Source organism: Alligator sinensis, unplaced genomic scaffold (genome assembly GCF_000455745.1).
Source record: "Alligator sinensis unplaced genomic scaffold, ASM45574v1 scaffold1066_1, whole genome shotgun sequence".
Lineage (NCBI taxonomy): Eukaryota > Metazoa > Chordata > Crocodylia > Alligatoridae > Alligator > Alligator sinensis.
Window position 1 is genome coordinate 609,990 of NW_005842854.1, and position 27,805 is coordinate 637,794.

Below are 27,805 nucleotides of genomic sequence, written 5' to 3' on the forward strand. Positions count from 1 at the left end.
AACCACTTTGACGATATATTTACCACTTAATGAGACAGACTGTGGTTTGCGGCTAGGATTTCAGTGCTATTCCATGCCTCATTCTATTCTTTCTCAGTGGCCCTTCATGATTTTAGAAAATGAAATATGGTTCTTTATCCTGGGAAAAAATAATAAAATGGATTGCCTAGCAACCTGAAGTAAATGGATAAGATTGTTTCTGACCACTAAAATTGAAAATTGACCACTAAGTTCCACTTTCCTGTGAATGTCATGTATGTCCTCCATATTGCTCATGTCCTGAATACTGCTCAAATAAGACACTTTTCCCTTTGAAGCATGGCAGCTTACTAGTGATCAATGCTGATATACCAGTTTTGGTCTATAGCTCTTAGTCTACCTTTAATATAAGAGTTTATCTGCTGGCAGTATAAGACCATACTTATCATTTGTATTGGTAGTATTGAGATTTTTTTCAGTATAGCTGTCAAAAAAATATGAAAATTGTCATCGGACTATATCTGTTTTTCACTCAAAAATGCAGAATTCAAAATTTCTTCACCATCTCTAATTTATAGGTTTACAGAAGTAGTTTTTAATTTATAGGAAGCAGCAAGGAACAAACTTACTTCCAATTCTGTCTCCAGTCTTAGTTGGAAGTTGTCAAGGACTCAGATGCCAAAACTCCCCATAAATCATTGTGCAGCTTACACCAGTTCTTGTGGTCTCTCTTGTTGGTGTTCTGTTTGTTATGAGTACTGCTCATTTTCCATGAACAATTCTTCAGATCAAAACTGAATGAAAAATGATCAGGTATTAATCATTTCTAAGGCAAGCTTCTATAACATTATTTTTTTCCTAAGGAGTACCAATGATGGTTGAGTTAAAAATAACTAAGGTAGGCAAGGTGTAACTGTTGAAATCACTTTGTTAAATGAGTTTATTTGTGAAAAAAATATTGCTTATGCTATCGGGGGTGGAGAGGGAGGGGGGAAACCTTGGGGTTTTCTTCCATTTTAACCTGAGAAATATTAAAGCTGAATTGTAAAGAAAGATTTAAAATTATATGTCTTGTTTTCATTGACACAAAGTACTCTTTACATTTCTCTGATAATATAAAGGGATATTAGACTGGGTGAAAATTCTGCCTGTGGAGAACTTGTGTTCTAAGTTACATCAATGTGGGTCTGCAGGAACTGTCCTAACCCATTATTTCCTTCTTTATATTCCTTCTATATTTTTTTCTGTTGACTTTTACTATTAGAAATTTTGGATCTTGAATTTCCTTCCATACTTTGAAGAATGAAGATATAGTAATGTCACAAAAGGCTGAATCACAGGCTTCCCAATCCTCAAATAAAAAGGAAAGAGAATAATAATTTTAAAGTGCTTTCTGCATTCCCATGAGATTTTTTCTTGGGGTGGGAATACAGTCCATAATTTCAATTTATATGTTAACTCAGAACCTAGCATGCAATTAACTATGTAATACAAAATTAACACCTAATTTGAATTTATATTATATGTGAATGAATAGTTCACATACATACGCACCCTTCAGAGGAACAAATATGTGCTTTTGCATTTTTCATAAAAGTTTGCTTTAACAATCATTTAACATGATCTTTTACCCTCAGTTAGTTCAATTTTAATATTTATGTTTCCATTTTATGCAGGGTCACACAAACCAAACAAAAAAAGCGATACGCTATTTTTATATCATATTATTTTTAAACAGACGATCATGAAGCAATATTGCAGTCACTCAAACTATATAAGGTCCATGTAGCAACCTTTATTACGCAAACTTGAAACTTATAAAAAACAACATCACATTTCTTTGATAAAACCTATTTTAAATAATACAATGTTGATTGGCATCATTCACCATTTGGCTTTCACCATTTAACTGTTTACTGATTGTGTTCTATAATAGCTTTTCCATTATTTTGCCTTGGATCAAGGTCTGGCTAATCAGTCTAGTTTCCCATGACATCTCATTTAAACTCTTGTAAATACTGGCACAATATCAGGTTCTTCAGTTTTCTGGAACTTCTCCAGCATCCTAAGATTTGTGAAAATCAAATCAATGCTTTGGAAAACTCCTCAATACATTCCTTTAATATTTTGGGGTACAAATAATGCAGTCATATATATATATTTCCTATGGGCAATGGTGTTAAGGATGATATAATTTTTTTTTCAGAATGTCCTTTCTTTTTTGTATATATACACACATCAGTACTACATCCACATATATAATATAGTATAATATATACAATCTGGGTTTGGACCTATAACAAAAACAACATTTTGTTCATTTTTGGTATATTTAATAAATTAACACCATTGCCTATAGGGGTGTGGGTTGTAGCTGTGTTGGTCTAAGGACATAGGCAGACAAGGTTCTTTGGATGAATCTGATATATTTTATTAGACCAACTTAAATAGTTGGAAAAAATTATTAAGCAAGCTTTCAGGTTCAAAAACCCTTCATCAGGCTAAGGAAGTGTCTGCAGTTGGTATGTGCTTTTCCTGGATGGAATGAAAAGTAAAGAAGCCAGGATGGGCTGTTATGCATACAAGACAGGTAGTCAGTGAAAATGTAGATTGAGGAGTCAAACTCTCATCCATTGTTTCCTCAATCTACATTTTCACTGATTACCTGTCTTGTATGCATAACAGCCCAGCCCAGCTTCTTTACTTTTCATTCCATCCAGGAAGAGCACACACCAACTGCAGACACTTCCTTAGCCTGATGAAGGGTTTTTGAACCCGAAAGCTTGCTAAATAGTTGGAAAAAATTATTAAAGTTGGTCTAATAAAAGATATTAGATTCACCCAAAAAACCTTGTCCACCATTGCCTATAGAATTCTCATTGACACCTTTACCTTCTCTTATCTATTCTCCACATTTCCTAACTTCCTATACTAAGTTTATTCACTGTACATTCATTTGTTATATTTATTTTCACTTCCCCACTTAATCTTGTTGGTTTTTAATTGCAGAGACCTTTTCTCAAGATTGTAGAATTCTTTAAAAAAAATCCTGATTATTGTTTACACTCTGGTGTTTCATTTCTCCACCATGCTATTCAGAGATTCGATGATTTGGCCATAGACACAGCTTTATATGTTTTTTTCATACGTACCTCAAGGTACCAGGTGCACCTCATGAACACTGAGATGGTGGGGTGGATGGGGATTGGGCTGAATTCGAATCCAAATCAAATACTGCCTGCTTCTCACACCCCTAATAATGATAGTATTTATTTAGTCCCACATAAGAACTTTTCATGCCATATCCTCTCTGAAGGTAGGAATCACTGGGAATTTTGCTGTTTTTTCCCTGCAATATGGGGAAGATCAAGTGTTTGTTGGTTCATCTTTATGCTACTCTTGCTAACATAGGCAATTTTGAGGATTTATGATGATGATGATGATGAACCAATATAACAGAATTTTAAAGGATGGACTTTCTGCTATTAATAGAGGACATCCTGTCCTTTACCCAATCAGATGAGTAACTATAAAAATGCTTTTTTTTTAACAATTGAATTTCATAGAATCATAGAAAATTAGGGTTGGAAAGGACCTCAGGAGGTCATCTAGTCCAACCCCCTGCTCAAAGCAGGACCTTCCCCAGCTAGATCAACTCAGCCAAGGATTTGTCTATCTGGGTCTTAAAAAATCTCCGAGGATGGAGACTTCACAACTCTGGGAAATCTGTTCCAGTGTTTTACTAATTTTCTTTCTTTTTTTGGTGATTCATAGGGGTAAAAATCTTGGGTGCTGTGAGCCACTCTATTTTCTGTGTATTGTGTGTATTTCAACCTTACCTTTCTGAAAGGTTTCCACTATTGTGGCAGGTTTTTCTTTTTAAGTTCCATAAAAAAATAATTTGTCTTAGTGGAGCATATTACTGTACATATTTTAGTGATAATATTTTCTTTGTTCATCATCCAGCCCTTTACAATAATTTTCCAGCCTAGTCACAGCTGGATGATCTAAGACATTAGGAGCTGCATTTAGAACAACTTGGACCCACAAAAGAAACACCCTGGTAATAGCATAAAGTCCTGTATAGTTATCAGAGGTGCAATTGATTTGAAAACTTAGCAATCCAGTAAAGATCTTCATCATGTGTATATTTTTTTTCTGTGTTGATTAGTCAAGATCCTATAGCTAATTGCTGTATGACAGATTCTAGGCAACTGGTAGCAATGCATAGGACCAGCTGCTGTGAAATCTTGTACTCTGTGTGAAAGCTGTTCATGATATTTTTTCAAACTTGAAAACCCTTTTATCAAAAACCCTGAGCTGTGTAAGGTTTTTCACATGGATATATAATGTGTAGCATGCTGGAACAGGGTGTCTTCGAGATGAGAGAAAGCTGTTCTTTTTCAAAATAGTCCAAGAAGGAAATGACAGATTTATCCACATTTTTTCACCACTAGCCATCTCTTACAGTGGACCTATATTCCATCAATGGATACAATTACTTAGCTTTGATTAGTGATATAGCCCCAATCATATACATACTTTTGGGTAACATTCATACATTTCTTCCTGCTTTATGGCATGACCATCTAAATTTGGGAAAGGAGGAAGAACTAGGGCTTTGAAAAATGAAATGCAGAAAAATTATGTACTAAAAATATTGCTGATGAAATCTGGTTTCCTTTTCAACCCTGCTGTCAGACAAGAAACATCAGTGTAGAATCTGTTAGTGGTCAAATTGATTAGATCTGAAAATCTGCAGTTTCATCAATACAGCTTGTTATTCCTTACTCCCATTTGAGAGTCTGGCAGGGCTCAAAAGGCTGTAGGAACATATACTTCCATGTCCCGTACTCACAAAGCATATATCTTTGACCTAGAGAGCAGTGTGTCACATGCTATACATTATAAGGAAAACAGCAATTAAATTTAAGTGAAGTTTCTGAACTCATGGACTGTAATCAAGTCCTTAAAATAAAAAAAAGTAACTGAATTAAAATCATACATATTTTTGGTGTCTAGAATAAAAAATATTCTAGAAAAAATAATCTTTTTTTAGAACATCATCCTCACCTATTTGTGATTAGTATAATGAAGTGACATATTTGGATATATTAGGTTGATTTAAAGAAAAAGACTTTGTGCACATACTGTAGAGATAATAACATTAGTTTTCTCCTGTAACGTACCAAAATTGTTCTGTCATTGAAACACACCTGACTGTTCTATTCAGTACTGATGTTAGCTGATCCATCCAGTTTATCTGCCATGCACATTGAATAAGCCACTTCTTTTGTGTAATTTAAAGAGAAAGACAGCATCATAAAAATTGTGAAGATTTCTGAGTGACATTAGGGTCAGACTGTGTGAAACTCTAGCTTCATAAAGGTGGTGAGCATTGGTTTGAAAAGCTTCAGAAGTCAGAGAAATTAAGACCCCATGTTACAACACAGAAAAGAAAAGACCTGTTCAATCATAAACAAAGGAAGATTTAAAAAAGGGCTATGTACCTCTTCTAAAGTACCTCTCTTACCTTCACTCAGGAAAATCATAATGGCACCAGAAGTAACTGCATTTCTAATGTGCTTTTATTTAAAAGTTTTTAAACAACGCACAGAAAAAAATGCTACTTAGCTTGACCTTAACTCAATGGGTTAGCAGTACACATGGTAGGAGGCCTTTTTGGTAATGAGTACCAGCTGTTGCTGCCCTCAGCATATATTCTACAAAGCTTTTCAGTGGAAATGAATAATTATCTATCCCTTTTCTTACAAAACTTTTAGAACTAAACGGTGGGTTCTTAAGCATGCCAGAAGTAGCACCTCGTTTTCCATTGGATAAGGTCACAACTAAGCTATTGAAACCTGATCATCATTTTCTTTAGGAAACAAGAACCTCATGAAATCTTTGGTGAAAGCAACCACACACAGATATTACCTATCTATCTGAAAAATACTCCATGTTTCAGAAGGAATAGCAATTTATACTTAATCTTTACCTGCCTCTCTGATCTCTTTTAAATAGTAGCAATCAATTTGCCACTCATGTAAGAATCTATGAAAGCACATCTGAATACTTGAGGAACTTTTCAAAACAAAATAAGAAATAGAGGAATAATACAAAATCATTTGCAAATTATGCTGCAGACTCCTTTTTTAGTGATAAGAGGATTTAGATGAAAAAAATCTGGTGTATTTTGGCCTTCATGACTTCAAAGCTGTTGACATGTTCTTTCCTTTGACTTCTTGGTGACAGAAGGATTATCAGAGCCACACATCTGACTGACATAACTGGTTTTGAACCTCATGGGAGCTGATTTTTTGCTGAAGCAAAATTGTAGCAACCATTTACCTTGTTTTGACTAAACAATCTAGAGCAGGCTTGCTAAACACAAATGTATCCAAAATAATACAAACCAGCATAACAACCATGAATATCATTATGTGAAGACTAAACTATTTGTAGCTAAAACTACTGGCTCTAAATAATGCAACTCAATGGTCACTTCCATACGAGTGCAGATGTGTTTCCCCAGGGACAAGTAGCAGTGACACACCTCATGCTACTGCGAGTTGTCCACAGGGAACACCCATGCCATGTGCCCTCAGGTTACCCTGGGTGGGGCAGGGGAGGCTATGGCCAGCAACTGTGCTGGCCCCAGAAGCCTTTACCATGGGCCCTGGGCAATGTTCCCTCTAAGGAGTAGCAGTCTGTGAGCGCGCTGCCTCGGTTCATGAGTGCGCTGCCTTGGTCCGGTGTGGGACACTTACTGAAGGAGGCTGGGGGCCAGAGGACGGGGCTGGGGCCTGGAGACCAGGGACTGGAGCCAAGAGGCTGGGGGCTGGAGGCTGGGGCTGGAGCTGAGAGGCTGGGGCCAGGGGCTGGGGCCTGGAGGCTGGAGCCGAGAGGTGGGGGCTGGAGGCTGGGGGCTGGGGCCAGGGTCCAGGGCACAGGCTCTGTCGGCTCTGGGGAAGTGCTCCACTCTCCTGCATCAGTGCCGGGGAGTGGAGCACTTCCCCAGAGCCAGCAGAGCCTGTGCCAGCCTCCATCTGTGCCTTGCCTCACCTTGGGGAGGAGCCATTACGTGCCCCAGTGAGGATCCACCAGTTCCGGACACTGCTCCAGTCTTTAGCCCTGATGCCATGTGCCTCCTCACTCCCCAAGCCCATGCAGGGGGACAGAGCAGTGTCCCAAAACTGGCGGAGCCTCACTCAGGGCAGGCAGTAGCTCCTCTCCGAGGTGAGCCAGGGCAGGGATGAAGGCTGGCGCGGGCTCTGCCAGCTCCAGGGAAGTACTCCACTCCCTGGCACTTATGTGAGGGAGCGGAGCACTTCCCTGGAGCCAGCAGAGCCCACACCAGGCTCTCACCCCAACCTTGCCTAGGAGCTGACCTTCAGCTCCTTTCCTGGTGTGCGGCCTTGAAAAGGCTGTGCACGGCCACACTTTAAGTTGTGCGCAGCTGCGCATGTGCGCACCTTAGAGGGAACCTTGGTTCTGGGGCCTTGAGGAGCTGTAGCCATGGCACTCCTGTAGTTGGGAGCCTGGTTGGCAGCCAGAGTGTGGCTCTGGCCAGCCAGGTTCTGGTTTTTGGCAGCGTGCACTGCTCCCAAATGCCCTACTTTTTTTGGTGTGGATTTTTTTAAACCTGGGATCTCCTGAGCTCAAAAAAATTCCCCCGTGCTGCAAGGTAGCAGCATGGGGAACTCCTGTATGTGTGGCATGTGGTGCTGCAGATAAGTCTATGGTGCCACATGCTGTATGTCTGCGCTTATCTAGATGCAGCCAATATGACTACAAAACCGAATTGATGCTGATATTTTGAACTTGTACACAAAAATGAAGGCCACAGAATGTCAATTCAGCATCTTTATATGATAAGTGGTTCTTTCCTACAAAAGTGATCCCTTTAGCATGAAGAGAGCAAGTGTAGCTGTGTCTGTTTCATTATTTGCATCTGGTGCATTGTTACTGCACCAGAACCATGTATAAAAAGGGTGTTTGTATGTATAAATGACTAATTAGAAATGTAAATGGTACATCAGCATAAATATAAATTGTGCAAATGAAGTGTGTATACAAATGTGTAAATCTATTTCTCCAAATTCCTTCCTTCCTCCGTCCACATAGCTGTAGTCCCATACGTAAACAGAATGAAGTGAAAGTCTTGGGGTATGTGCACATGTGTTTGGGACCCAATTAATAATCATGCAGCTTGCTTTAGATCAGGTCTGTCATGTATAGGTGCTATAATGCCTCAGCCCCTATCTGGTTGATGTCTTTCCCATATGTGCCATTTGGTTAGGGAGGCATTGATGTTATCTTCCCCAACTGCTCTCCACTATTAGTTGTCTTGCTTGCCACAAATCTGCTTTGGTTGTCTTCAGGAGTTGGTTCCACTAGGAGATGGTTTCAGTCCAGGAAGGGAAATCTCCTCTACACCCCAGCCTTACTGCACCCTTAATGTTACTTTTTGCTGAATGTTTTCAGGGGCAGGCCCCCTTTTGGTCACTTCACCCTTTCAGTAGTGGCTGCAAGGATGAGTTTGTGCTTCAAAAGTCCCAAAACCAGGAACCGAAGTCAGTCCTAGGGACTGGGGCTCTGTATGGGCACTCTGCTTTGTTCCTTTAAATAAGGATTCTTTATTGACCCTGCCCTCAATTAGGCAATCCAATTAAATGTCACAATCAGGACCAGGAAAAAGGAAGAAAAACAAAAGAACAACAACAACAACAAAAATACTCCAGTCTCTATAGAGCCCCTCCTTCGGCTCCTCTGGAGATCAGCCCTCAGGAACCCCAACCACTTTCCCAGCACCTATTTGGCAGTGGGTCCGTTAGCTTCAGGCAAAGAATCCCCATACCTCAGTAGTGGTGCTTCCCTCAGTGGTGGTACTCCAAACACCAATACCAGTTACCAAGTGCCGCTGTACTGCAAAAAGTTGCAGACCAGTGCTGGCAGGAGAGTCCGGTGGTGTCTCTGCTCCCCGGATGATGTGGTATCTCTCAGGCTGCCCCTTTCTGGGGCCATAAGTACCCTTCTGTGTCTGCTGGCCACCAGTCCTAAGGGAGCATTTGCCTTGAACATGTGGTATGTTGCTCCATGCTCCCACAGAAAACCTTCCTGCTCCTGAGATAAGTACAGGGGAATTATTTCCCTCCTCAGTGTCCCCTCCAGCCCCAGAGCCTTCCTCCTTACAAGTTCTTACATGTGCCGATGTTCGCTGGTGCTAGTGTTTAAGTAAGTCAGGGTAGGGGGGGCAGGATCAGGCAGGACTAGCAGGTCCATGGTGGGGGTTGACTTGTCTTGGGGAGGTTGTTGGGATCACTGGGGGCTGATGGGTCTGCAGGGGAAGTTGCTGGATTCATGGGGGTGGGGGGGCACGTTATTCATCAGGAGTGTAGAGGGTGTCCATCAGGGGTGCTCCTGTACCCAGGCCTGCATATTGGATTAGGGCCAAGAAAGGTCTGCAACTCAGGTGATCATACCCACTAAGGGATGCTAGGGGCCAACGCTGAAGCCTCTAGGGCTGGGGCCCTTGCATCACTGAGAGGTGAACCTAACCAGGGTCCTTATCAGTTTGTTGTTTTGTTAAGGGAGGATGGACCCTGTGTGAAGAGGAAGAAACTCCACCTCCCTCTAGAACCAAGTATGTTGCAGTGGGAGAACTCCACCTGCAAGCTGCAAGTCCAAGAAGACTGAGAGACTTACCTGAGTTCCAAGTTGCCTGTTTTGTGTTACTTTTTAGTTCCTCTCACATGCACGATGCCCCGACAGGGTGACTGTTAGGGCCAAGGTGGCTCTCATACCTTGGAGACAGGCTCAAGGCAACCATGAGTGCACAAGTTCAAGGAAAAGAAAAACATCGCCCATTTAGACCCAAGGACAAAATTGATGCTGTAACATCTGGGTGGCACATGTACAGGGTGTACGGGAGGTTGGATCCACAAAAGAAGAACCAAGCCCAGTGCATCCAAGTCAATCTGCTGTGGAACTGACCACCTCCTGATAAAGTATCATTCAACATCAAGTCATGGCAGGAGAGAATCGGGTGACCTCTGTGGAGTGGCTAGATTGGATGAGCCTGTGTCCCCATGGCCGGGGCCCACAGCGTTATCCTGTACTGTGGCGATACTAACCTCCCTGTCAGTACAGATTGGTACTTAGATTGGCTTAATTATACTTAGGTTGATCAAAGTGTAACATCAGTATATATCCTTACTGTGTTGGATTTGAGTGAAATATGTCACTGGGGTTGTACAAAGCAGCTTAGGAGTTGGTGTATGATCTACTTTTCAATTCACAGGGGAGCAAGTCAGAGTGTGGCATGATGAAGGGCAATCAGATATGAGATTGTGCACTTTAGATATCTGGCAGAATGCAAACAGATTACACACAGAAGCTCCTTACTGCCAAATATGTAATTTACACACAGTTTTTTAGATACATTTCAGGTAGTAAAATTGATATCATCAGTTTACTCCAGGAAACAGGCCTCCTACATAAACCAGGATAAGGGTTTTAAAAATATTTTTAATATAATTGAAAATTATTCTAGGAAAATCAATACAATCAACAATCATAATATAAAGGAGGAAGTCCCTTGGCCAGTAGCTTAATTAATAAAAGGCCAGATTTATTCCTGGCATAGAACTATTGATGTCATTAATGCACATTAATTCAATTATATCAGGAATGAATTTGTTATAAAATATTTACCTGAGCACAATTTTGGGAGTTAGGTTATACATAGACAGATTTTCCAAGGCAATGTACTGTCCCTACTGCCAATGAAAAACAATGTAGAATGAGGGTTCTGTATCTATCTCTCCTACCAACTTGGTAATTTAGTCTTAAAAGATTTGAAGTTTTGACCAAAACACCCGTGATTTTCATGGATAACATACTATTTTAATATGTACAAACCAAGAAAAACTTAAATCAAAAGGAATAAGGTGGAATTCTTCACAGTACTTCTGCTTTTGATAATATAAATGAGGATGGATTTGCAATTATGTTAGTGCAAGCACATATATAAAAATTACTGTATGTCATATTGAGATTGAGATTAATCAAGATTACCTTGTTTGCATGGCATAGTTTAAATGTCCACTGCACACAATGCAAATGAGCTTTTACTTCAGCATGTAAAATAATTGACACGTATTAGATAGTAGGAAGACTACTAGTAAAGGTAATCTGACTTCTGTGGCAGTTAAATTGAATTTACTGTATCTAAAATGTACAGTGTATTTAAATTGAATTTTTTTATTGGTTATAATTAATGCAAGTTTATGGTGCATAAAGCTCTTTTTCCATAAGAGTTACCACAAAAATGTCTTGTATAACCTAATTCTAACCCTAAATACAATACAGTAAAATTGTTAAAGACAATATTAGTGTGCGGGCCGCCTCCTGATCCCATCCATGTCACCATGTGTGGGCCGGGAGCGATATGCGGACCCGTCTTTGCGCATGCGGGCTGTGGCCAGCAGCCCGGACACGTGGGGTCAGAGGAGACCGTGCGGCGGCAAAGCACGCACAGGCTAGAATTAGTCACAGAGGTGTAGTGGTTGATTTAAAGATTGTTTACTTACACCAAAGATGGTCGCGGTGCAGGCAGGAAAACTTGCTTGAGTTACAGTTGCAGATAGAAAAGATAAGAGGCGGACTAGAGTTCCTTCCCGTGAACACTCTTCTAGTCCATCCGGTTGGAGGCTCTAAACTGCGAGCCCGTCGCGCCAACCGAAGAAAGTACTCGAGACAAAGAGCTCTGAATAAACTCACACGAAGTTTGCTAGGCTCCGTGGGTCCTTGTGCGCGCAGGGAAGAGGGATACGTCGAGGATTGCGCTCGGTGACGGGGAAAGGCTAGAGGCTGATCATCCCCCTGTTGCCTGCTTTAAGTGCGCTGGGTCCGATAGGCTCTGCAGCGCTTAGAGATCTTCACGAGACATGAAGTCTCCTCCTCCTGGTGTTCGTGGAGTCCTCCCTTGCGGGGGTTCTCCTCGGAGTTCTCCAACTTGGGCGGAAACTCCCCAAGCCTCTTATACGGCTAGCAAGCCAATCGCTAGCCGCCACGTGTGCATAATTTAACACAAGCCAATAATGGGGCTCGAATTAAAATACAAATGGCGGGAACTCTTTGCACCAAGCATTTCTTAGATGCAAAAAGAAATGCACCATGCAAAGAAAGCTACAAATTGGTGGGAAATTCTCCCTTGCACCGGGGTTCTCCTTTAGAGCAGAAAACTCCACCGTGCAAAGAAGCTGTAATTTAGCGGGAAAATAATTCAGTGGTGCCAAAGCACACACAAAAACAAAAATCACAACTTTGGGTTGTGACAATTAGAACAATATTTTCTATTTTATAATGATGAGAAAAATGAAAGTGCATGCCAGAGCTTTCTTGTTTTTTTTTTGATGTTTATCAGGTTTTCTTCAAGGAATGTAGGATCAGGTTCTACTTGGATACAGGAACAGCTCAGATATATTTATATACAGGAGTTTCTATTTTCACATTTTTAAAATTTCTTAGCTAGTTACATAGAGTGAAGAAAAACCATGAGTTAGAATACAACTGGACAAGTTGTCATTTCCTATTTTGAACCACTGCAACTACTCTAACTTCAACATAGCTCCCCTAGATTTAAATCAATATAAATAGGAAAAATTAAGGCCTAATCCATTTTAGAAAATGCTAGCTGCACATACAGCTTTTACTGACCCCAAACTTTGTGTTATTTTCAGCAGGCTTTGGAGTTGACTGTATTGTAACTTTGCAGTCATCTGTGATCTTTCACAGTTGAGGATGATCACTCCAACGGGTCCAGTAGAAGGTTGTAATTGAGTCTGTTGATGGCTAAGAAGACTGATCCTATAGCCACAGACTCTGGCAAATGCCACAGGTGGTGGTTAAAGGGAGGGTCAGACCATAATTTTCTCGGTCCTGTTTTCTTTTCTTCCATTTATGTTGTTTTTCTGTCTCCAGAGTGAGACAGATGTCCTCAAAGTAAGATGTACCTTCTCTCACAAGGCATCACCATGTAGCTCTGTCCCAGGGTAGTTTTTCCCAATTTGTGATGTCAGTGGCACACCTAATGTTCACCCTGAAGCATTTCCTCTGGCCCCGATACGGCTTTGTCCTTGGCTGAGTTAGGAGTACAGCAGCTATTTTGGTAAATGTACATCAGACATGCACACACAGTTCCCTATCCACTGCAGCTGATGGTGTTAGCATTGGTGATGTCTTGGCATTTGTATGATGATCCTCCTACTTTATGCCAAGGATCTTCTGGAAGTAGCACTGGTAATGGTGTTCTAGGCTTTGCAGGTGGTCCCTGTAGTTCACCCAAGCTTCATAGGGAAGAGTTGGGCTTACCACAGCCTTATGTAACAGGAGCTTTGTTTGAGTCCTGATGTCATGATCATTGAACACACAATGATAGTCTTCCAAAGGCAGAGCTGGCACATTGGATTCTATACTGAATCTCCTTGCCAATGTTGGCCTTCTTTGGGAGATGGCTGCTGAGCTATGCAATTTGTTCAGCATTTTCCAGTTCCTGTCCATTGTTGGGGATATTTGCCAGGGGAGTTGATTGGCCTGGAGCAGGCTAGTGAAACACCTTTGTTTTTCTGATGTTAAGAGTTAGTCCCAGCACTGTACTATAGAGTACAGTAGGTCCAGATGTAGCATATGGAATAATAATTATTGCAAATGTCAGCTGCTTTATCACAGCACTATTATTCATATTAAATATTAGTAGTAAATTATTATTGAATTGCCATTATTAGTAGTATTAGTGAATTACTGTTAGTTCAATTGAAGATTGAATCATGTTCCATTTATATACAAATAATAATTAGAACATTATCCAATGTTCTGATTTTCTTAGAGTTCTGTTGTGAGTTTCTAGGCAGTGGACACTGTTTATGTTTTCAGTCTGTGCAGCATCTCGTACTTTGGGAGTCTTGTACCTGGTTCAGGTCTCATAAGAAGTATCTAGGTTGCACAACACAGTGCTGTGCAGAGTGCCCAAGCTAGTACTGTCTGAGCTAACTTGTATGCTTAAAGCAGCACAGCCCCCTAAGTACTCAAAAAAAAGGAAAGGTACTCAAAATATTAGCTATATTAGCCACACTAATTCAGCTAATTGCTTTGGTGCCCAAACTAGGTTATTCAGAGCTAGCTTGGACATCTCTGCATGGCATGGCACTGCATTGTTCCATGAAGATTTCGTCAACGGGTCCTTAGTCACTAATGCAAGAGAAGTAATCATAATTATTATTATTTCTGGGTTTCCTCTGAACAGGTTATGGGGAATCCTGATTTTATTGCTCGGCCCAGCAATCTGAAAGCACAGAAAAGTATGAAGCATTGTCACTAGGGGTAAGTATGGACATTCGGGGGTGTTAAGGGGAGGTTAAATCAATTCAAAATGGCTGCGCAATGTCATGTAAATCAGGATGGAGGGGACTAGCAGGGAGGTTGGGGGCCCACTGGGGGATGGTGGGAGGTGTGACCCATGGGTGGGATGAGGTCCCTCACAGTGAACCTACAACCCCATCCCTCCTGCCCCTTCCCCCACTGGGACTTACTTGCTTGGCTCCAGCAGTGGTGGATGCTGATAAAAGTGGCTGCACCCCAAGCGCTTATGGGATGGGGGTTGAGAGCGGGGTTGAGAGGGCTGGCTGGGGGCCTGGAGAGAGTAAGGGGCTGGGAGAGGCGAAAAATAGCCCAGTGTAGGGTGGGGGGTAAAAAGAGCAGCCCCAGGGCTGGGGCCAGTGGCTGGGATTTCTCAGTCCCAGGGCTGTACTTAGCGCAAAGAACGGGAGTACATATTTGAAGCTGTGAATAACTTGGTTCTGTGCTGGATGGTTGTGGTCTGCTTAGGGATGTGAAGAGAAGGAACCTCTCTTAATGGTTAATCATCAGTTATTTAAACTGAAATGCATGAACAGACAAAAGTCATAAGGATAACAGGTACAGTTTGATCCTTTTAGCTGTTATTAAGAGGGTGTATAACACTGATGCCAATGTAATTCGATGACTAAATGTGTGTGATCATGCCTTCCTCTAGTGCAAGGCTGTTCACATGCTAAATGGTAGGGGCCTGCACACCCTGTGGGCCACACCACCAGGTTCCAAACACTCTGGGCTGCATTGGCGTAGGCCATGGCTCCACCAGGCAACAGTGTATGCAGGCACCCTGGACTCTCCTGCAACTCCTCAGGCTCAGACTCCCCTGTTGCACTGCACTGAATAGGTGCCCCAGGCCATGGACTCCCCCTGGTATCATGGGCTATGCCAGGTCACCCTGCCGTCTGAGTCCAGGGCAGGAAGTGGAAGCCAGAAGAGGAAAAGGGAGCCCAGAGACAACAGCTGTTGCTGCAGCCAGAGCAGTGGGGGTAGGGGCAGCCAAGTGAAAGTATGAGAGCTGGAAATTAACCCCTCACAGGCCACATGCAGCCTGTGGACTGCCAGTTGCATAGCCCTGCTTTAGTAGTTTTAGTGAAGAAAAAAGCCTACTACTTACTGTTAGTCAACAGAAGCACTCCTTTAATTTAAGTGATAGTGGTTTGTGGTTTTAGTGCCAAAATCTCATTACACAGAAGGCTGTGGTAAATGTGTTAAGTATAAAACTGATTTTGTCAATACATGAAACTTATCTGAAATTTCTAAGGAATGTTTGCTTCAACCACAGTTTTGTAGTATCCATGCTGTCTTCAAGATGGGTGTAGTAGACAACATAAAATTAATTGTTCTGGAATTGGCTTCTCAGTGACAAGGACTTCTACATCCCCAGGAGAAAAGATTGATTAATACAGTTCTGGGTTTGATGTGTATTCACCAGTGGAAGGCTTGTTTATAGAATAAGAGTGTCTTCTAAGAATTTTGAAATAACATGAGAAATCTTACCTTGGGTTTTAATATCTTACATTACGTTCATGATTAAAAGAAATTTGGAAGGAAAATTATTGTTTTATATGAATATTTAACATCTTATTTTTTCAGGGAAAACAGGGTGCAGTTAATGCTTGATGATACGAGGCTGGTGATACGAGTTACAAGTCCCTAGCATGCAATTTCTCTTTTTTCAGGTATAAAACATATGAATGTTTAATTAACAGCGCCTTTCAAGCTGGAAAAATAAACATTTAAATGAGATCCTTTCCCCACAGGCTACCACAACCGTAAGTTACAGACAAATGAAAACTTGATGAAGGATCTATGACAGTACCCATTCCACTCCCCTCCACTGACCTCCATCTATCATGAATGCAACTGGTCTGTATCATGGCAAGCAACCTCTGTGACTGCCAGTATTGTTAATAAATCACATAGTCCTAAAGGTATGAACTCCCTACAAATGCTGTTGTAATTCTTGACGTTCAAGTAGTCTCTCACTTCAGACTTGCAGTAGATTTGAACAAAGTTCACTCATGGTGGCGGTAGGTTCTTAAATCAAGAAGAAATGTGTGCCTTTAGAGAGGAAAAAATCAGAAGCAAACGTATTGTTTCTTTATTCTCAGGGCAAAATGCCTCCTTTGTACTGCTGTCTAATAAGTGGAGAAACCCACTACTGTCATGAAAAGCATATGACAGATATCTCTCATGCATATAGGAACAGAAGGATTTCTGAAAAGGGCATTACTTCTGGTTTCTGTGAAGTAGTTAACTCATGTAAATAATTAGTAGTAGATACTACTGCTGTGCGAAGTCTGCTTTGAGGTCTGTTTTTGCACAAATGACTAGGTCTGTGAGGGAGTATGGCTAAGGCATTATTCCCTGAGGATATTCTATGTTGGTTCTGCCTCTTTCATGTTATCCACCATACAATTTACACAGAGACAATATTCAGTAATGCCCAGCTTTTCTTTCCCACCGTGTAGCAGCTGTATGTCTGTGTAGTGTTTCCACTGGTGAGATATACCACAGCATTTGCTTCTTTGCTGCTAGATGGTTAACATCAATGAACAATGAGATCAGCCTCTGGTCCAAAATAGCTGTGGTCCAATATAAGTACTAATCCTACGCAGTACTTTTGATAGGCAGAACTGAGGGTCTACACAGCAGAATACAATGATCCTCATTGATCATGGCTTATTCAGAGCTAAGTTCAGGTACACTACAGTATACCATATAGACATACCTAAAACATTTAGCATAAAGAACCGTGAGTTTAATAGCTCAATCCATTTCTAATGACAAGCTTGTTTAATGTTCTGAAGAGGCTTCCCATATGAAATGGGAGCTACTTTTGCACCGAGAATGATTGCAGAGTTGCTTGTGACAGTACCTGGTACCTTTTGAGGCTAAGTACAGACATTCAAAAAGCCCGAGCCTGAATTGATTCAATCTTTGCAGGTTAGTCTAACCTGTGTAGATTGAATCAATTTGCAAGTGAATAAACATTCACTTTTGATTCCAGAAATGCAGGCACATTCAGTCCAGAAGCCAGGGGGTGCTAGACTGAGCCCTCCCTTCCCTTCTGCAGTGGCTAGGGAAGATGAGCTGGGGGGACGGTGGGGTGCATGGCCAGGCTCTGGCAGGCCTGAGTCTGATTGGGGAGGGGTTTAAAACCCCACCCCAGCCTGCAGGGACCCCAGCCCATGTGTGCCTGGAGGAGGAGGGGGGAAGCAGCCCTTGCCAGGCTTTTTGGATGGGGAGGGGAGAGGGAGTGTAGCCAGACCATGGCTCCCAGCTGGCACCAAGCAGTGAGAGCAGGGACATGTCCAGACCTGACCTCTGCTGGTGGCAGGGGAGGAGGAGGAAGGGGAGAGCCATGCCTACTGCAGTGGCTTCCTAACATCCCAGCCCAGCCTGGGCGTGGGGAGCTGGGAGCACAGGTTTACCTTCCTACCTCACAGCAGGGCCCAGTGCTGTGCCCCTCCAGCCCTGAGCCCCGAGGCAGTGCTGCACAAAGCCATAGGCAACAAAAGGCCAGGGCTAACGGAGCTTAGCTGCCCCCAAACTGAGCCAGCAACAGCGGCTCCAGCACCACTGTTGTTGCAGCACCACACCCAGTGCCCCTGCCATGTGCTCCTCTGCTGCCATGCACACAGCACCAGTGTGTGCCTGCACTAGAATGACTCTGGGGGAGGGAGGGCTGGGGTCAGGCAGGTGCGCTCCACACCACCCAGACCCCCCAAATAATATTTTCTATTGCTGCTTATGCACAGAGCTTCCCCCCTCTCCGGCCCCATGGCAGGGGAGTAGAAGGAGGGGAAGAGCCCTGCCCACCTCAGCAGCTCCCTGACAGCCTGGGCCAGCCTGGGTGTGGGGAACTGGGAGCAATCTGGGTACAGAGCTACTGTGGCCCCAGCCCGAGCTGCATCTGACTGGGAAGGGCCCAGCCCCTCTGCACCCACCCTCAGCAGTGCCCATAGGCTGGCCTGGTTCAGCCCCAGTCCCAGCCCCAGCTTCCCCAGCCCAGGTGAGGCAGATGGATGGTGGGGCTGGGCCAGCCCATAGCAGCAGGACCCTTCCCACAACTGCGGCTCAGGCTGGGGCCATGGGAACTGTCTATCGGTATTGCTCCTGGCTCCCTGCACCCAGGCCAGGCCAGGACAGGCTGTCATAGAACCACAGCCAGCTGGGAAGGGCCCTGCCCCCATGGTCTGGGCTGGGTCCTCCACATTTTCCCTCAGCATCTCCTGCAGCCAGGCCTACTCAGCCCCAGCCAAGGCAGGTGGATAGCAGGACCAGCCCACTGCCCAGCTGGCTGAAGCTGCATGACAGCCCAGCCCAGCATGTACAAGCAGTGGCTGGCTGGGCAGTGGTGTGGAGGCAACAGTGTTGCAGGTGCAGGTGGGCATCTTGGCAGCTGGACTGGCCATGTAGGATGTGTTAATCATGCCCGTGCCTGCCTGGTCTGACTCAGAAGTGCTGGTGGCCCTTGAGCCTGGAAGTCACCCACTGCAGGGTCTTGTGTGTCCACAGCCACTGCCACCAACATGCCCCCTGCATGGTGCCAATGAGCAAGTACCATGCAGGGGATGCGGCAGCAGTGGCTGCAGACACACAAGTCCCCGTGGTAGGCAGATGCTGGGCTCCGGGCCTGCTGGTACCACTGAACTGACACAGGTAGCTGTGGGCATGATTATGACAGTCCATGTGGCCAGTCTAACTCCCCAGGTACCTGTCTGCAGCTGCAGCTGTAGCGGCATTGCCTCCATGCTGCTGCCTGGCCAGCCGCCGCCTGTGCGCACTGGGTTGGACTGTCACGGAGCTGCAGCCAGATGGGAAGGGTCCTGTCCCTGTGGCCCAGCCTGGGCTCACCCCACTGTCCACCTGCCTTGGCTAGGGCTGAGGCAGGTGGATAGCAGGGCTATGCTGGCTAGCTGGCTCTGACCATGCCATCACCCTTGCCCCTGCTGCTGTAGCAGCGAGGAGGGAGGTTACCCTGACAGGGGCTGCTCCGCCCGGGCCAGTCAGACCCTGGCTTTGGTCCCTGGGGAGAAGGGGAGGGAGGGGGTGAATATACCCTGCCCCCTTAGCTTCAGGAGGCCATGCGGGGCTGGCATCTGCCCTCTCTCTCCTCCCTGCCATTTCGGCAAGAGAGCAGAGGGGTGGGTCTAGACCAGCTGTCTGTTGCAGGCAGCACAACCCAGCCCAGGGCTGAAAAGCATGCTGGGATGCTGGGGGACTCTGGTAACCAAGAAGGGGTCTTGGACAGAAGTTCCATAAATTGGTTTGACCCAAATCAGTTAAGTCTAATACTACATTCAACTAAGTTTATCTTAAACCAGTGTCAGTCATTTTGAAACTGGTTTATGTGCACTGAACTTATGTTCTGTTACAGGTTTAAACCAGTTTCTGATCGCTTAAACTGCTTTATGTGTAACTTCTGTCCCGAGCCTGACTTTTTGATCCTCTTTCATTTATGTTGTTACACTTCAAGGGCACTACTGTAGAGAAAGACAGCAGCCTTTTCAATGCCCTTGTCCTGTCAGCACAGACTGTCACTTCCATATTTCTTTGCCTCTTTGAAAATGACAGACACCTTCCCTCTCAGAATACTAGCAAGCTAAGCCCTAAAACCAACCAATCAATCACATGCAATTTAGCCAATTTAATACAATAAATATTTATTGGCATTTAACAAAACAGAGAAGATGGAGGAAATGTATTAAAAAAGAGGATATTCTCAAAGGCAGGTAAGGCACCTGAATTCTATTTACTGTCAATGGAATTCAGGGCTATCTGTGCTTTTTAAATCCTGCTCAAGTGCATCATTATAGAAACTAGTAAAACGTCCCTAATGCAGACCTAGGAGAAGATCCCAATCCATTGCAGTCAATAGGATATTTTTAACAGAAGTTCAATAGAAGAACATATTTTTTTCAAAGCAATATTACTTGTCAGTCTCTAAACAGAAAGCTGTTTCTTCAATGTGTCTTGTCCTTGAACATTGCCACGAATGTATAACCACTTAAAAAACTAATCAAGTTCAAGGACTGAATGCCAAGATGATGAACTAATGTTGAGTTCAAACTTCTCTGCTTTTTAAAGCCAAATATCTATTTTCACATTCATACCTATTCACATTGATTAGCCATAATGTCTTTCTAGATTTGCAATTCTAAATCTTTTAACACATGCGTGCCTAAATTTATGCAGTTGACTAAACCAGTTGTCAATGGAACTAATTATGTACAGTAAGTTAAAATGTGTGTAAAATGTATGGAATGAGGGCCTCTATATTTAGTCCTTTATAAAATTGCCAAAATTACTTTGCCAACTGTTCCTCCTGTTCCTAATATCAGCCCTGTCAGCATTGGCAGCAGTGGGAGTCCTAGTGGAGACGAGACTCAGCAGGCTGCTATGATTTTTAATAGCATCATTAAGTTTCTGGGTGGAGTTAGATCATAGTGTTAAAAAATACCAGTGGCTTTGCAGGGCCCTATTGACACTAATGTTCCAGCTGTAGTAACCACTAGTGAAACTTTGCCAGTGATATCAGCAGTAGGAAATGTTGGTCCCAAAATGCAACTGCAGAAAAGTCCTTTGTATAGCTCAGAGTTACACCTCCCCTTCTCCTAGTACAGCTGGATAAACAGAGTTAATTCTAATGTCTCTTGTTACCCAAATCCCATTCCATATGTCCTAATTAACCCTGTCTTATTTCTGTTAACACCTTCCTTTTAGTATTTCTGGCATGCTGAATAAACAGTATTCATGCATAAAGTTCTATTAACATGTAAATGACTAAGTTACACTTTTTTGTTGTACTTCATTAGTATGTAAAAGATGCAGTTCTCTATGGGAGGTCACTTATACAAATCTTAGTACAATTGCACATTTTTTGGTGACAGCTTAATAACATAGACGAATACCACAAAACTTCCATTTGAACAGAACAATGAATTTGCTTTGAATGTGTTTGCATCCCTTTGTGCAAATGTTCTAGTGCACACATTTATTGGCAGGGATATTTGCCAAAATGATTAGTTTTAAATCAGTTCTCAAGAACATGTACATAAGATGTAGTTGGAATTTATAAACATAAGTATTGCCCCTGAAACCTGATTTTAGAAGTTATGCTTTATCCAGTCATAGAATAGAAATAATATCACATGAGATGAGCGTCCTAGGAAATTAACTTAAAGCAAATTTTTATTTTCTAATTTTGATAGCAAATTGCTTGCAGACAGTCTTCAGACAAATAGTATTTGGTTAGGTGAATAGTTATATATTGCATAATGGCATAGATTAAAAAATACTGATGGCTCCTAATTAATGAATGTTAATTGAAGCTACTCTGCTTTACTTTCTTCCCAACTTCAGATTAATGTGGCTAACTACCTCATTCTGGTCAAAATTATGAAATGTTGCCTTATCTGGTAGAGAATATCAATGTGAAGAGTATGAAATCCTAAGCCATCAGGCAACGCTAAATATAGCTTAATTTTAACCTGTCACACTGACAGTATCTCATGTAAAAATGATGAAACAAGCCCCAGTAGTAGTCCCATGTAATTTTAAATTAGGAATATGCTTAAGTATTATGCTGATTTGGAGCCAGTCTTTAGCTTTAGGAGTAAAGATGCAGAAAAGTGAAATACTTAAACTCCATCCATTTTATATGGGAAAATAATATTTGCTACTGTGCTTCTGCATTGTATGTGAATGGATTGTTAATGCTGAAAACAAGGACCCAAGAGTCGCTGTGGGTTTAGTTGAGAGCCGCCTTGCACATTGTGCAGAGGCATAAGGAGATAACTCTCTGGGTTACCTATGTGTATGGTGGAGTGGTTAGAGAAGAAAGATCCCTTCCATCTTCTAAATGTCATATTTTTGAAAAATGATGTCTCCCAATTCAGGACAAAGATTAACAAATGCTAGTGTTTTAGATACTTTAGAAGGTGACTTTTTAACAGGAAGGAATTTGTAGAAAAATTCCATTTCAGGACAACCAATTTTTTTGGTAGTTCTCTGCCTTAAATGTGTCATTAATTAAGTGTTAACAGGAGTTTCCCAGATCTCCATAGCCTGGCTGTCTTTCTTACAACTGAGCAGAGGGGGAAGCAGAGGCTGAAAACACAGGTGGCTCAGCTTTGATGGAATGGCCCAAGGCAGAACGTGACCAGGATATCCTGCTTGGGTAGCTGTTAAGCTATCACTTTTGTTTTTCTTGGAGGTAGTGGGCATGGACAGATGACACTTTTTGGAAAAAAAATGAGGGTTTCCCGCAAAAAATGTTGATTTTGTGCAGAGGTCATTCTGTCAGAGTCAGAGATCCATCAGAAAAACAATTTAACAGAAAATTCTTGACCAGCTCAGGTTCTAATCTGCTTTGGGGAATGAGCATCTGTCATGTGGATACTGTTCCCTCTTTTACACAGATAGTGTGGGAGTAGGCAGACAGGAACAGATGTGAATGCTGCCAAGACTTTACCTGCAATGTCCTGCAATGGTCTGGATAGTTTATAAGGTGCAGATCTACCCTGCCTTCTGCCGAACTAACATGGCTAACTACCTCTTTTAGCAAAGCCATGTCAGTGTTTTACAGGGCATGTAAACTGTGAAGAATGGGGCTGGAATAGCTTACTTCCCTTCCAAATCCGGGGATAAGCAGAACCAATTGTGATCTGGAGTCTGTTCTGACTTGCTTTGGATGTTGGCCAGGCATCTGGATGATCCCAAGACCAAAGAAGTATCCAAGACAGTTTACACTTGACATTGTATCCACCCCTTCCCTGAATTATGAAGAACACAGTTTGGCTGAATCAGAGAATCTAAACTGGAGAATGCTAAGTAGTATGTCTATCTGGATTAAATTAATTTTGGTCTTGTTTTTATTGTTAACCCTTGAGGGAGGGTTGCTAAATGAGACAAGGTGCAGTGTGAGAATGTTGGAATTCAATATTTAAGGCTTCTAAACTTTGACAATTATCAGTTCAGGTTATTTAGAGAGTAGGCTATAGATTTCCATTAGCTCAACAGCTGAGCACAGCAATAAAGGAAATGCTTGCAATGCTAGTGAAGGTTACAAACAACATCTTAACAATGGGCAACTTTTTGCAGAATAGTCTCACACACAAGTTGACATGCAATAATGATAATAACTATGTAGAAAGGTCAAGTTTATTTTTAAACATTGGACTTCCTGCGTTAAATAAGACCGGCAACTACTAGAGGCACATCTTCAGCTGCAGCATTTACAGATTAGGGCTTCAACAGAGCTAGGGACAAGACCTTACAGCACAGCAGCTGCTCCATGATGGTAACTGATCATGTGCATCAATGGGTAATGCAGCCAAGATGCTCTTGAGGGGCAAGCTATGTAAGCTTAGCTTTCATCCACCATGTGGTAGTAGCATACACATAGCCAGTTACTGAGAGACATCTGACGTTGTAAGTCCATCACCCCTCTTAGTAAATATACGACTTGGTACATGGTACGTGACTTACCCTTAGACCATGCCCTTGGATCAATCCATGCCCTTAGACCAGTCTCCTGTCTCAGAACGTGGCTACTATCAGATGCTTCAGAAGAATGTGCAAGAATCCTTTAAGAGAACATTATATAGCCACCTATCCACGGGAGATTTTTTTCCTTCTGATTAAAAAAGTTAATGGCTGGATTATGTTCTCATGCTAGATAATAGCAAAAATTTTTCTTTATTTGCAAGCTTTCAGGCGTGCACACCCTTCTTTGAGTGTAGGACAATACAAAGATTGTAAAATTTCTCCTAAGTGAAAATGAAAATTCATATTTCACAGGAAAGCTGAAGGTATTGTAAGATCTCATGGTTGGAAACATTCATTTTGTGCAAATTAGCCTCAGATAAAAGTTGGAGAAGAATGTGTACAAGAATATTTTTAAGATTTTAGTTTGTTGTCATTCAATTTCATTGTTCCCTTGCTTTTATGTTAGTATGAGAAAAAGTCAATGAGACTGACTTTCTCAGTCATTATTCACTCTCTTCTGCCATGTCTATCATGTCACTTATTTCCTTCCTAAACTAAATAAGTCTCCTCTTTCATTTTCTTCTCTTATGAAAGTCTCTCCATGATGCTAATCATCTGTCATCCAGGTGAGACGCCATTTATGCCATATTTCTCTTGTACTGAACATTGTAGGTGAGAATAAACCATTAATTTATCTAATGGCATTATACCATTTAGGCATTGTCTTGCACCAGTTTCTGTTAGAAGCCTTATATGTTTGAGCTGAGCTCTCCACAATATGACTTTTCCTGAACTTTTTTTTTTTGAACAGCACAGTTAATTAGAAGCGTAATAATTTCTTCCAAATATTGCATTTGTTAACCATTTTGCTGCATAGCTTCCTAGTTTTTTGAAGTCCCTCCAACATTCCTAACAGTATTTTTGTCTTTACCTACTTAGGGTATATGCAGAGGTTACATTTAGATTGACCTAACTAGGGTTAGGTTGATCAAAATACCCAGCTGTACAGATGTTCAGGGGCTTTAAATTGGGCCAAAAATGGCAGGCCCAATTTAAGGTAGTTGACCTGAGTAGGTGAACTAACTTAGATTGGGAACATGTTAGTGTGATCTATCAAATGTTTGAACATGTTTGGAGTGCAGCCCTGGGGCTAGAAAGCCCAGCTGTTTGCCTCAGTCCTGGGTTCCTACCCCTCTGACCTGTACCAGGCTATTTTTAGACCCACCCCACTCCCTTCCCACCTCTGGACTACCAACCTCTCCCATATCCTCTGTGGACCTATTCACCCTCCCACTGCAGATCTGTCAACCCCCACTACACTGGGGGGAGGGTTGGGAACTCCTCCAGTTCTGCCCAACCCTCCCCCCACCCTGAGTTATTTACACTGGGTTCCCAGTGCAGTCCTCAGCACAAGTGAATGTTTGCACACACTGCTCCTCATCTATGATCACATGGCTTAAAGTCACACGATCATTGACTGGTTGCATGTACCCTTAAATATTTTTGTTATATCCCAGTATCACCTCACTGATTATCCTCTTCTCCTTGCAAAAAAATGTAATTAGACTGTATCACTGCATCAACAGGAGTGTTAGGTATAAGACACACGAGGTGATAGTGCTTTCTATCTGCTGCTGGTTAGGCCTCATCTAGAGTGTTGTGTGCAATTCTGGGCTCCACATTTTTCAAAGGATGTGGAGAAGCTGGAGAGGGTCCAGAGACAGATGACAAAAATGATAAAGTAGTTAAAAGGCAAGCCATATGAGAAAAGGCTGAGAGAGCTAGGTAAGTTTAGCTTGGGGAAAAGGAGATTAAGGGAAGACTTGATAGCAATTTTTGAAATATTTGAGTGTCTGCAGAGGTTAGGCTATGAAGTAATGATTTTAAATTGCACCAACCCAATTGAGATTATATCTCAGGAAAAACTTATATTATAGCTCTCAATTTTGTTAGAACAGTGAAGCAGTAGAATAGACTGCCCAGGGACCAAATTAAGAGCCATGTGGTGCATGAAAGTGCATATTCGTGTTCCACAAGGTGGGAAATGAGAAGTACTCTGAATTCTACATTAGTCTTCATCATTTCCTCAGTCAATCTTTAAGATAGTCCATAAAGGTCCACTTCATAACTTTGTGTAGAGGTAAAATTCCATCTTCATCCCAGCAAATCTGTACATTGATCCTATTTTTTTGATTTGTTGGTTCTCAGGATACCACTAATTGGATCTGTGGAAATGTTATTAACCCACTGTGTCATAGGGACAGAAGGGACTACCTTCTGGCAGAGCATATCTGATATTGGCAATAGTACAGAATCTTTTCCAATCATCTGAGCCTGAAAACAAAAGAAAGCAGGGGATAAAACAGGGTTACCCAATTAAATACATATGTTAGAAAAAGAATGAAACAATGATGGTAGAATGTTCCAGATTAAATATGAATTATAGTGGAACATATGAATTATGAAATTACTCATATTTTTATACAGCTTTATTTTAATATAAATGTTCAGTGATTGGTAACATTTCTAATTTACTACTTCTCACACTTCAACTGGTCAATATACTACAACAGAGAAGTGGTACCAGAATCATAACCTTTTGCACATCTGCTCCCTTCTCCTCACTGAGCTCAAGCCATCTTGAGATTTAGGTATATTCTACTTATTTTATTAGTTTCTTAATTTATAAAACGTATCCCCCAAATTCCTAATCTCATTTTCACATTTTTCTATGACTATCAGTCCATGTCAATTGACTTGTTTCTGGCTTATTCTGTTAGGCTAGGGACAGACATTCAAAAAACCCGAGCCTGAATTGATTAAATCTTTGCAGGTTAGTCTAACCTGCAGAGATTGAACCAATTTGCAAGTGGATATACATTCACTTTTGATTTAGGAAATGCAGGCACATGCCTGAAGTGGCTAAGGCTAGAAGCCGGGAGGAGGGGGGGTGCTAGAGTTGAACCTAGTGCAGGAGACATGCTCGGGCAGGATGGGCTACATCTCTCCCCAAAAGGTAAGGGTATTTTCTCTTCCAGGTTGGCTGATCTTGTACGGCGAGCTTTAAACTAGGTTTGTCGGGGGAAGGCGATGCAGAGGTGCAGGAGGACACTTCAACATCAAGCCAGGTGATGCAAGCAGGAACAACCCAGGTAAGTGACAAGGGCCTGGGCAAGCTTGGGAACAAGAGGACAGCATGAACACCCATAAAAGGTCTTAATTGCCTCTACAAAAATGCTAGAAGTATGGGGAATAAGCAGGAGGAACTCACCCTCCTGCTAGCTAGCAAAAACCCAGACCTGGTTGGGCTTGCAGAAACCTGGTGGGATTCTACCCATGACTGGGCAGTAGACATCGAGGGCTATAGGTTGTATAGATGGACTAGAGTAGGGAAAAAAGGGCAGGGGGTGTAGCACTCTAAGTTAATGAGCAGTACACATCCTCGATGATCAGGATGGGTTTAGAAGAGGGGCAAACTGAGGTGCTCTGGATTAGAATGCAAGGGGGTCATGGGGAAAGGGACTTGATAGTGGGCATCTACTACAGACTGCCTCACCAGGGGGATGAGCTGGATCTAGAATTTTCAGGTCAGCTCACAGAGGCTGTAAGGACAAGGGATGTGGTTGTAATGGGTGACCGAAACTACCCAGACATCTGCTGGGAGGATCAGTCAGCCAGGTTTGAATGCTCACGTAGGTTTTTAGCTTGCATACAGGACCTCCACCTAGTCCAGGAGGTACAGTTCCCACCAGAGGAAATGCCTTGCTGGACTTGGTCCTTGCCACAGATGATGACCTGGTGAGGGATCTGAGGGTGCTTGACTACCTAGGCATTAGTGACCATCATCTGCTGGAATTTACTATCTGGTGCAGGGTGGTGAAAGCAAGCAGTAAGGCAAAAGTCCTTGACTTCA

At 42.5% G+C, this 27,805-nt stretch overlaps 1 long non-coding RNA gene across 2 annotated transcripts in view; it reads left to right on the forward strand.

Moving 5' to 3' along the window:
- The window catches only part of LOC102376152, a 30,368-nt gene extending 14,094 nt beyond the window's left edge, over positions 1 to 16,274 (forward strand). For both annotated transcript variants that reach the window (XR_325154.1, XR_325155.1), the window contains exons 2-4: positions 14,288 to 14,364; positions 15,991 to 16,076; positions 16,158 to 16,274. This is a non-coding gene — a long non-coding RNA (uncharacterized LOC102376152). The remainder of the gene's footprint in view (positions 1 to 14,287; positions 14,365 to 15,990; positions 16,077 to 16,157) is intronic.
- Positions 16,275 to 27,805: the final 11,531 nt, after the last annotated feature.